The sequence below is a fragment of the Pinus tabuliformis genome, chromosome 2_2 (assembly GCF_031772625.1).
Source record: "Pinus tabuliformis cultivar Carrire ecotype Pingquan chromosome 2_2, CPIR1, whole genome shotgun sequence".
Taxonomy (NCBI): Eukaryota; Viridiplantae; Streptophyta; class Pinopsida; order Pinales; family Pinaceae; genus Pinus; species Pinus tabuliformis.
The window spans coordinates 824,818,348-824,828,910 of record NC_142300.1 but is presented as its reverse complement, the minus strand read 5'-3'; the positions used below and the strand labels follow the sequence as shown (position 1 = coordinate 824,828,910).

At 39.6% G+C, this 10,563-nt stretch overlaps 2 pseudogenes; both read right to left on the bottom strand.

The window, feature by feature from the left end:
- Positions 1-265: 265 nt before the first annotated feature.
- LOC149195520 (subtilisin-like protease pseudogene) lies at positions 266-919 on the bottom strand (annotated as a pseudogene).
- A 6,126-nt stretch (positions 920-7,045) lies between these two features.
- On the bottom strand, positions 7,046-8,032 carry LOC149195519 (subtilisin-like protease SBT1.8 pseudogene; annotated as a pseudogene).
- Positions 8,033-10,563: the final 2,531 nt, after the last annotated feature.

The following is a 10,563-nucleotide window of genomic DNA, read 5'->3' as shown; positions in this document are numbered from 1 at the left end:
GAGGCTTGCAAATTTTCAATAAATGTAGTTGTAATATAGGTTTATCAAGATATATCAGATGTGGCTATATCATGTGTTACATCCTTTAACATCGTCTAACATTCATGCTGTTAGACCCCATATTGATCGTTTAATAAATGTATTTTATTAGGTTATTTTCCATATGATGCACACTACTTATTATAGGTAAGTTTTCATGAGGGTGACGTAGATAAACAACAATATCTAAATATCTAAGCGACTAGGCCATCATCATCCCAGAAGCTTAATGATGGATCCACCCATATAACAGCGACCGGGCTCCGGTATAGAGACCAGACGACCAAGTGATCAAACCATAAGCTCCAGAGGCAGAGGACCTCTCAACACCAAAGCTTACAGTATACAGATGTCTTTGATACTTCTTCGTGAACACCAATGTTCTGGGCTTCACAGTCACCTTCACTCCCAACGGCTCCACAACTTGTCCAGAGTAAGTTGAATTATCAGGCCCCACATTGGTGACCTTTCTTATGAAGGTAGCAGATGCTTTACCAAAGGAGTAAAACACCACAGAAAAAGAAGGATAATTGAGATCACCCAGCGTCGAAATTTTCTTTGGACAGGAAACCAGTGTCTTTGTCAGCATACCAATCTCAGAAGATGAATAGTTCAAGCTGCAAAAGTAGTCAACATAATCTTCAGTGGCAATATCGTACACAAGCCCGGGCTCTCGTGCTTTCTCAGGATTTACGTGGCATGTACCCATGTCGAAAGGAGTGGCAGGGGAGTCTGGTAGCGAGGCGTCCGTTATAGGGTTCCCCTTGTTATTGGTAACATAAGTTGTGGTCATGAGAGCAGACTTGAGAGCAGCCAGGCTCCAATCTGGATGTGTGGCTTTCAGCAGAGCAGCCAATCCACTGACATGGGGACAGGACATGGAACTGCCAGATGTTGGAAATTTCTGGTAATTTCAAACAAAAGACTGAACAGAGAACAATGCTCTATTTTTATTTTTGCACAGGATCTTAGCACAGGGAAGCAAAAACTGTTTGCTGGAGAACAGAGTTTTACCCACACATAAAAACTTTATATTCATTAAGGAAAACTTCCTGATACAAAAGGATCTTCCTCTTAACAGAGGGATTACACAGGGACACTTCAGTTCCACACAAAAAAAAAATTACTCTGTCTCATAAAAATTAACTGCTCTTTTCCTTCATTCTTTACACTGCTGTGTAAAAATAATTTCTTCAATATATATGCTGGAGCGCATTACATTTCATTTTCAACCAACAAAAAAAAATCATTTCAACAAAAAAAGACCTGATATATTTATGCTGCTGTGTATTGCATATTCCCCTTCGTTTTTCCAACGAACAACACTGCTGTGTATATATTTTTCCATGTGCTCTGCTTCCCTTACATTACAATGCGTATTCAAAAATGAACAACAAAAACAATATAACAATACGATTACCTATGCCCATACTTCTGTGAATTTTTAAAAATAAAATTAAAAGGTTTTACCTATATTCTACGAACAAGAGTAAATACCATTAATTACTTCTCTGAAACAAACGGCGGTCAAACCCAAAACTTCACGTAAATCCTTGTTGCAGGCCTGTATATCAACTTTGGCTTAATCGGACGATGGACAGCCTTGCTTTCAATCCAACGGCTATCGCTTGATCAAACCAAACGAATGTTATGCTCCGATGAAAAGTTGTTTTCCAAAAACTGCTGAGGACATGCGTCAATCAATGATTGTTATCGCTGCTGTTCGGAGGAAAACCACTTGCTCAGCAAAAGCGGTGCAATAAAACTGGTGGTTTTCGGAAGGAATACGCGAGCACTATTTAACTGGGCAGCAATTGAAATTACAATTTCATCACTCCCCTTTAATTTCAACAACTGGGTGTTCAGTCATACCCAGACATTTTCTCAAAAATTCAAAATTTTCTGTCCCAAAGGCTTGGTCAGAGTGTCTGCAACCTGTTCTTGAGTCCTGCAATGTTTTAAAACAATTTCTCCATTGCTTACCAATTCCCTGATGTAATGAAACCTTGTGTCAATGTGTTTCGTTCTCTTATGAAACACCGAATTCTTGGATAATGCAATCGCTGAGCTATTGTCACAAAAAATCACCGTTCGTTTTGCCTTCTCTTGGCATAAACTCCTTAACATCCTTCTCATCCAAACTGCTTGACATGCTGCTGCTGTAGCTGCTACATATTCTGCCTCTGCTGTAAACAACGCTACAATAGGCTGTTTTTTAGAAGCCCATGAAATGGCTCCTGAACCCATATGAAAAACATAACTGGATGTGCTTTTCCAATCATCTACACTTCCAGCCCAATCACTATCAGTATATCCAATTAAATCTGAACATTCTGAGACAGTATATAAAATGCCAAACCTTTTAGTACCTTTAACATACCTCGGAATTCTTTTTGCTGCCTGCCAATGTGCTTCTTTTGGCCTCTCCATGAATCTGGAAATTAAACTAAAAGCAAACATTATGTCTGGCCTAGTTGCAGTCAAATACATGAGGCTGCCAACTATGCTTTTGTACAAATTAGGATCAAAATCCTTGCTGCTGTCCTCTTTGCTGAGTTTTAATCCCATCACTGTGGGAGTGATTGCTGCTTTGCTCTCATGCATGTTAAATCTTTCCAAAACTTCATTAGCATATTTTTCTTATGAGATAAAAATCCCATTTTCATTTTGTTCTACTTCTATTCCTAAGAAGTATCTCAGCAAACCCATGTCAGTCATCTCAAATTATTCTTTCATGACTAATTTGAAATTTTCAATGAGGTAGTCATCATTACCTGTAAAAATAACATCATCAACATATAACACAACAATTAGTATTTTACCATCTTTTTCTTTTATGTAGAGGATGGGTTCTCCCTTACACTTTTCAAATTCTTTTTCCAGTAGATAGGAATCTATCCTACTGTACCACGCTCTTGGTGCTTGCTTCAGCCCATAAAGAGCTTTCTTCAATCTGCACACTTTGTGCTCTTGGCCTTTCTTTTCATAGCGTAGAGGTTGTTCAATGTAAACCTCTTCCATTAACACTCCATTTAGGAACGTTGACTTCACGTCTATTTGGTAAACTTTCCACTTGTTTTGTGCTGCTATAGACAACACTGTTCTCACGGTTTCCATTCTTGCAACTGGTACGAAAGTTTCCTCATAATCTCTCCCATACTGCTGCTTATATCCTTTGACTACAAGTCTTGCCTTGTGTCTTTTTATTTTTCCTTCAGCATTACTCTTGGTCTTGTAGACCCACTTAACTCCAATGACTTCTTTTCTTTTTGGTAATTCCACTGAATCCCATGTTTTATTTCTTTCTATGGCATTGATCTCCTCATCCATAACTTCTATCCATTTCCTATCCTTAATTGCATCTTCGAAATCAATAGGGTCATCAACATGACAATATAAAGCAAACAAAGAATTCATACCTTCATCATAAATGTCACTTAAATTTCTGAACTTCTTACCTCTTTCATTTGATGTGCAAGTGCTTGAAGACGCACTTGAATTTCTTCCTTGTGGTGTGCTTGGAGAAGCACTTTCATTTCTCCTCAAGGGTGTCTCTTGCTACCTTTGTGTTGGCGTTGTTGTTTAGGGATATATCTCAGCCATCTCCTCATCATTTTCATCATGAGACAAACAGTTTTTAACATTCACTGTTTTCTCTATGCTTCCATCCCAAGCTTCTTCCTCAATGAACTGAACATCTCTGCTCACAAAAAACTTCTTGGTGGATGGGATATACAACCTGTAAGCTTTGGATTCCTCACTGTATCCAAAGAAAATATATTTCTCCCCTTTGCTGTCCAACTTCTTCCTTAGCTGATCTGGAATGTGTGCATAAGCCACACATCCAAAAACTTTCATGTGGGTGACTCCTTGCTTTGTCTCACTCCATGCTTCTTTCGGCACTCTATTCATGATTGCTTTTGTTGGGCATCTATTCAAAATATATACTGCACAGTGTACAGCTTCAGCCCAATAATCATTTGGCAAATGCTTTGCCTTTAACATACTCCTCGCCATATCCATGATTGTCCTATTCTTCCTTTCGACAACTACATTTTGCTGTGGAGTGTACCTAGTGGTAAACTGTTTGTGAATTCTATTTTCTCTACAAAAACATAGAAATTCTTTGGAGATATACTCACTTCCTCTATCAATTCTTAAAACTTTGATCTGCAGCCCACTTTGGTTTTCTACAAGTGCTTTGAAATTGCGAAATTTTTCAAACACTTCACTTTTGTTCTTCAGGAAATAAACCCAAGTATTTCTGGTGAAATCATCAATGAATGTTAGAAAATATTGGCTGCCTGCTAGTGATGGAGTTTGCATCGGTCCACATAAATCTGAATGGACAATTTCTAAGGGTGCTTTTGCCCTTATGCTTTTCCCTAATGAAAAACTTTCTCTGTGTTGTTCCCCAAGATACAACCTTCACAAACGCTGTCTGGCTTCTCTATCAATGGTAATCCTCTTACCATTCCTTTTCTACTCAACAAGTTAAGACCTCCAAAGTTGAGATGTCCAAATCTCAAGTGCCACAACCAATTTTCATCTTTCGGTTCGCTTTGGAAAGCCTCTTGTGTCACTACTGCTATTACTTTTTTATTTTTCAAATCTGCCTTTATTCTGAGAGAGAACATCCTATTCCACGTCATCTTCACTTCAGCAATACATCGTTTGCTGGGTGCTCTATACATGATGGTGCATACATCATTTACAAAGAAAACATTGTAACCCTTTTGAACAAGCTGTCCAATACTTAAGAGGTTACACTTCATTCCGGGAACATAATAGACATCTGCTATGGTTTTCTTTTCACCCTTCTTTGTAAATATTTTTACTTCTCCTTTTCCCATAACAGAAATTTTACTATCAGTCCCAAGTGTGACTTGTGACTTCACACTCTGATCTAACTTAGAAAACAAGGCTATGTTTCCCGTCATATGGTTACTGCAACCGGAGTCTAGAAACCATATATATTCACTGTTTGTTTAAGCTATGTTACAAGCTAAAAGCACATTATTTTGGCTGATATTTTCTCTAGTGATATTTGCACTAGATCTATTACTCATATCATACTGCTTCTTCCTACATTCATTTACATAATGCCCATATTTTTTACAATAATAACATTGGACATTGGATTTTTCATACCTTTGTCCTTGAGCATGATGTTGTCCACTTTGTTGGCTGCTGCCTTGGCCTTGGTTCTGATTTAGATTGTTGCCTCTTCCTTGAGCATTTGCTGGACTGTTTCTTCCACCTCTGTTTTGGCTTCTGCCTCTTCCTCTTTTGTTTCCTCTGCTTTGACCTCTTCCTCTTCCAAAGGACATCAGGGTCTTGAAGGCTTGCTCTAGAGATGAGTTTTCATTTCTACCCAACCTCTGCTCATGTGTTATCAGTAATGCATGAAGTTCATCAACTAAAAAGTTTGTGAGATCCTTTGTCTCTTCTATGGTGGTGACAATCACATCGAACTTTGAGGGTAGGACCCTCAATAGTTTCTCCACAATCCTCCTTTCTTCAAGAATCTCTCCATGAGTCCTTATCTGTGTGACCAGACCAATCATATGTGTGAAGAATGAGTCAATATTGTCTGACTCCTTCATGCACAGATTCTCAAAATCTCTCTTCAGCAACTATAGTTTTGTTGTCTTCACTTTCTCCATGGCATGATAGGCTGTCTTGAGAGTTTGTCATGCTTCTTTGGATGTCTTGGCTGCTGCTATCCTTGGAAACGCACTCATGCACTGCTTGATACAAAAATACGAGGGTTTTAGAATCCTTCTTCCTATTGCTCTTCAATAGATCTTTCTCTGCCTGAGTTAACTTGTTAAACTCATTTTCATCTGCTGGTCCTTCAAATCCATATTCAACAAATTCCCATAAGTCTTGGGAAGCAAATAAAGCTCTTATAATTATTACCCAATAGTCATAGTTTTCTCCATTACACTGTGGGAGTTGAGTATTAAACATACCCATGCTAGTGCTGAGACTGGCGCTGGAGCCAGCTATTCTTGCACTTTGAATTATGCTTCAAATATTTGACTGTGTATTTAAAAATCACTGAGTGCCTTCAACAGCTAAACAGAAAAAAAAACTTTGAGAAATACATGGATCCTTTCTTGACTGAGTCTTCACTCTGCTGGGGAAGCTGCTGCAGCAAGAAAATCCTTCCTTCAGCTTCTTTGACACTTTCAAAGCGCCTGGACAAGCTCTGATACCATGTTGGAAATTTCTAGTAATTTCAAACAAAAGACTGAACAGAAAACAATGCTCTGTTTTTATTTTTGCACATGATCTTAGCACAGGGAAGCAAAAACTGTTTGCTGGAGAACAGAGTTTTACCCACACATAAAAACTTTATATTGATTAAGAAAAACTGCCTGATTCAAAAGGATCTTCCTCTTAACAGAGGGATTACACAGAACACTTCAATTCCACACCAAAAAAATTACTCTGTCTCATAAAAATTAACTGCTCTGTTCCTTCAATCTTTACACTGTTGTGTAAAAAAAATTTCTTCTTTCAACCAACAAAAAAAATTCCTTTCAACAAAAAAAGACTTCATATATTTACGCTGCTGCGTATTGCATATTCCCCTTCATTTTTCAAACGAACAACACTGCGGTGTATATATTTTTCCATGCGCTCTGCTTCCCTTACATTACAATGCGTATTCAAAAATGAACAACAAAAACAATATAACAATACGATTACCTATGCCCATATTTCTGTGAATTTTTAAAAATAAAATGAAAAAGTTTTACCTATATTCTACGAACAGGAGTAAATACCATTAATTACTTCTCTGAAACAAACAGCGGTGAAACCCAAAACTTCACATAAATTCTTGTAAACCCTTGTTGCAGGACTGTATATCAATTTTGGTTTATTTGGACGGTGGACAGCCTTGCTTTCAATCCAACGGCTATCGCTTGATCAAATCAAATGAATGTTATGCTCCGATGAAAAGTTGTTTTCCAAAAAACGCGTCAATCAATGATTGTTATCGCTGCCGTTCAGAGAAAAACCGCTTGCTCAGCAAAAGCGGTGCGATAAAACTGGTGGTTTTCGGAATGAATACGCGGGCGCTGTTTAAATGGGCGGCAGTTGAAATTACAATTTCAACACCAGAGTCGAGATTGAATTTTGTTCTTCGTTTATCAGAGGGCAGCCATGAGGGGCTCATGTTGAGGGGCCAAGCTGCTAGAATGTTGAGCCCCGGGGCGATTACATCGGGCTTCAGAATGTCTGGGCTTACGGAATTCGGACCACGGGACGAAAAGTAGCTCAAAATTGGCGCGTCTTCTCTGTGGTAAGTGGTGCCATAGAAAACAATTGTTCCCGCTGGGCTAAGGCTTGCATTGGAATTCAAGTAATCTCTGATTGCCTTGGTGGCCTTGTTACCGACATACATAGCGGGCAAAACGTGCGCGTCGGCTATGAGTTCTTCTCCGCCTCCGTCGGGAGTGAGTAGTATCATGCCAATTCCTCCGGCCATGGCCACCACTTGCCCCTTTTCGGTTCTATCTGTGATTTCTCGTTCGCAGACCACGATTTTCGGTCGGACCATCTCGGGTTCCAGAGAGCCATCCAAACAGAAATCTCCGTACACGAGTGCCAAATTGGGTTTGGTTCCGAGAGGCTTTCCTGTGTAGAGAGATGCGGAACGGTAGGCGCGACCGTTTCCCAACACGACGATTGCGGTAAAACATCGGTCCATGGAACTTGCCCCCACCGTCATTATCCACGGCGCCTCGTTTGACAACGATGAGGCAATAGGTCCCGTATAAAACGGAGTGCTGTACGAGCCTCCTTCAAAGGATATAGATAAGACGTCCACTCCATCCGACACCGCTGTGTCCATTGCCGCCATGATGTCGGACTCGGAGCAACCTTGAGACCAGCAGACCTTATACACCGCCACTCGTGCTCCGGGTGCCATGCCCGTGGCCGTGCCCTTGGCATAACCCAAAACGTCGGTGCCCGGCATTACGTTGCCTGTCTCTGGGGACGCAGTGTGGGTCCCATGCCCTTCCGAGTCCGCGGGGATTTATATTCCACCGTTTCATCTATCTGGCCGGTGTTCGACCCGTATCCTTCGTAGAAGAAGCGGGCGCCGATGAGTTTGTTGTTGCAGTTGGAGGCGTTGAAGGCTTTACCAGCCTCACAATGCCCCTTCCACTTGGAGGGCACCGACGACTGGGTTTTATGATCTGCAAAGCTGGGGTGCTCAGGCCACACTCCCGTGTCGAGAACGCCTATTATTACATTCGTAGCGTAGCCCGTGGACTCAGACCGGAGGCCTTGCCCTCTTTTCAAGCCCAGGAATTGGGGAGTATACGTTGTGTGGAGCTTCAGAAGTTTGTCTGGATAAGCTCCCATGCAGTTCTCCATGGCTTTGATTGCGGCAAACCCGCTCAACTTCGCTGCGAATCCAGTGAGAACAGTATCGTATGTGTACAATATACTCGATTCTACCAATTCTTCGTCATTTAATTATCCGGCTTTCACAACTGCATCACCAATGAACGATGCATACCAGGTTGCAGGATTTATAGAATCGGGTATTTGAACCTTCGTTGGGTTCATGTGAACTATGTACGCCTGGACCTCTCCGGCGGCTTCTCTGGGATAAATTGCATTAACGTTGCTCGCTGTCTTCCATTATTTTTTAAGCGTTCTTGAATATCCGTGATCAAAGCTGGCAAGAAAGTATTTTATTAGTTTCTAATGACGATATGCATACCATCAACTGTGGCAGGTTATCCTCCCACAGTTAACAATTCCGATTCGAATTTGGATTCGATTTGTCAAGGGAAAAATTCGTTAAAATTAAATTTGAAAAAAAAATTACAGTAAATTATGAATTTTGCAAACATTGATATAGACATTTGTGTGTTTAAAATAGTTAAAAAAATTATGAAAAAATATTTAGGTTTTTGTGATTTATATTTTATGCGTTTAATTTTTTTTTAAAGAAATTATATTGGAGAAAATTCATTTACCTATTTCTAATCAAATCATAACACTAGATTAAACAAAGAAACTAATGTAAAGACTTTTAATAAACTAATGTAAAAACTTCTAATATTTTTCTTTTAAGGATTAGATTCAACAACATCTAGTTTGAAAAAAGATTTATAGAATGTTAGAATTTACTATGTCAAATTTTGAAAAACTAAATATAATACTAAACTTTGAGAAAAGATTTATAGAATGTTAGATTTAAATGAATTTAAGATTGGAATCAACAAATTAACCATTTTTATGATGATCCATTGAAAATGAAACTAGCTAACCAAATCTGACACCATGTTTCACTGTATACAGACACATTGTAATGGTTCCAAAATATTGTTTATTATTCTCCATTAAAAATGGAACTGGCTAGTCAAATCCTACACCATGTTCACTGTTTCGCACCCTTTCATAGTAAACAACAATGTGGTAATCACTATCTTCCCACCACACCCAACCCAACTGTGATGACCCCAAGAGAATGTAAATATTTAGTTTTTACTACGGTAAAAGACTGAATTTAGAAATGACATTGCAAGATTATCTCATTGATTGTTAAAGGAAGATTTCAGAGTATTTCTTTTATTTTTTTTTATGCACTTAAATGTTTAAAAGGAAAAGAATACTCATGATATTGTTGGCAACTCTTGGGAGGGAGTTGGCAAGAAAAGTCAGTTATTGGAACTGACTTTAACCACCCTCTCTAACTGAAAATTCCCAAAGGAAAAGGGGAAAAATGACAAAAGGTCTGTGCTGTAGAGACAGGCAGACAGAGAGAGAGAGAGAAAAGAGAGAGGAAAAAGAAAAGTGAGCTGAGGACTAAGTCTGGTAAGGACCAGATAGTCGAGCACACTGTGCACCCTTGCTGAGGATAGGGATCCGGCAAGAGGAAGCTAGGGGGGAGGCTCTGGTCTCGAAAGACGAGTCTCGTGGTTGGGCGGCTAAAAGATTATGCTTAAAAGATTATGCAAGAGCTTGCAGATGACTTATTGAGAACTTAAGGACTGGCAGCAATCAGGTAAGTGAGACTGACCCTTATTTCTCTGTAAGTGTCACAAGTCATTTAAGTTAGACTGTAGATACCTATGAGATAAATAAATAGGTTCTTGGAAAGAATACTACCATTGCCATATTGGTGACATCGCAGTTGTATAGAACAAGCTGCATAGTACAGGTCATTATATATATATATATATATACTTTGGAACTCTGTGTTCTGAAATGGCAGACAGAGACCGAGCCACAAGGCCAGCGACTCGTTCCAGAGCCTGGTGGGACGCGGACAGACCAAGCAAGTTCCGCCGTTCAGATGGAAGCGCAAGACAAGTCAAGCAAACAACAAGGTTGAAGGCAGTTCTGCCTACTCAAGGCAAAAGAAACGGAATAGAACCGGGTCAGAGCCGAGAGAAGACGGGTTGTTCTCGAAGCCACAGAGAAACCCCAATAATAAAATAATAATAACTATTCAATTAAACTCGGTAACCTTGCATTCACAACTAAAAT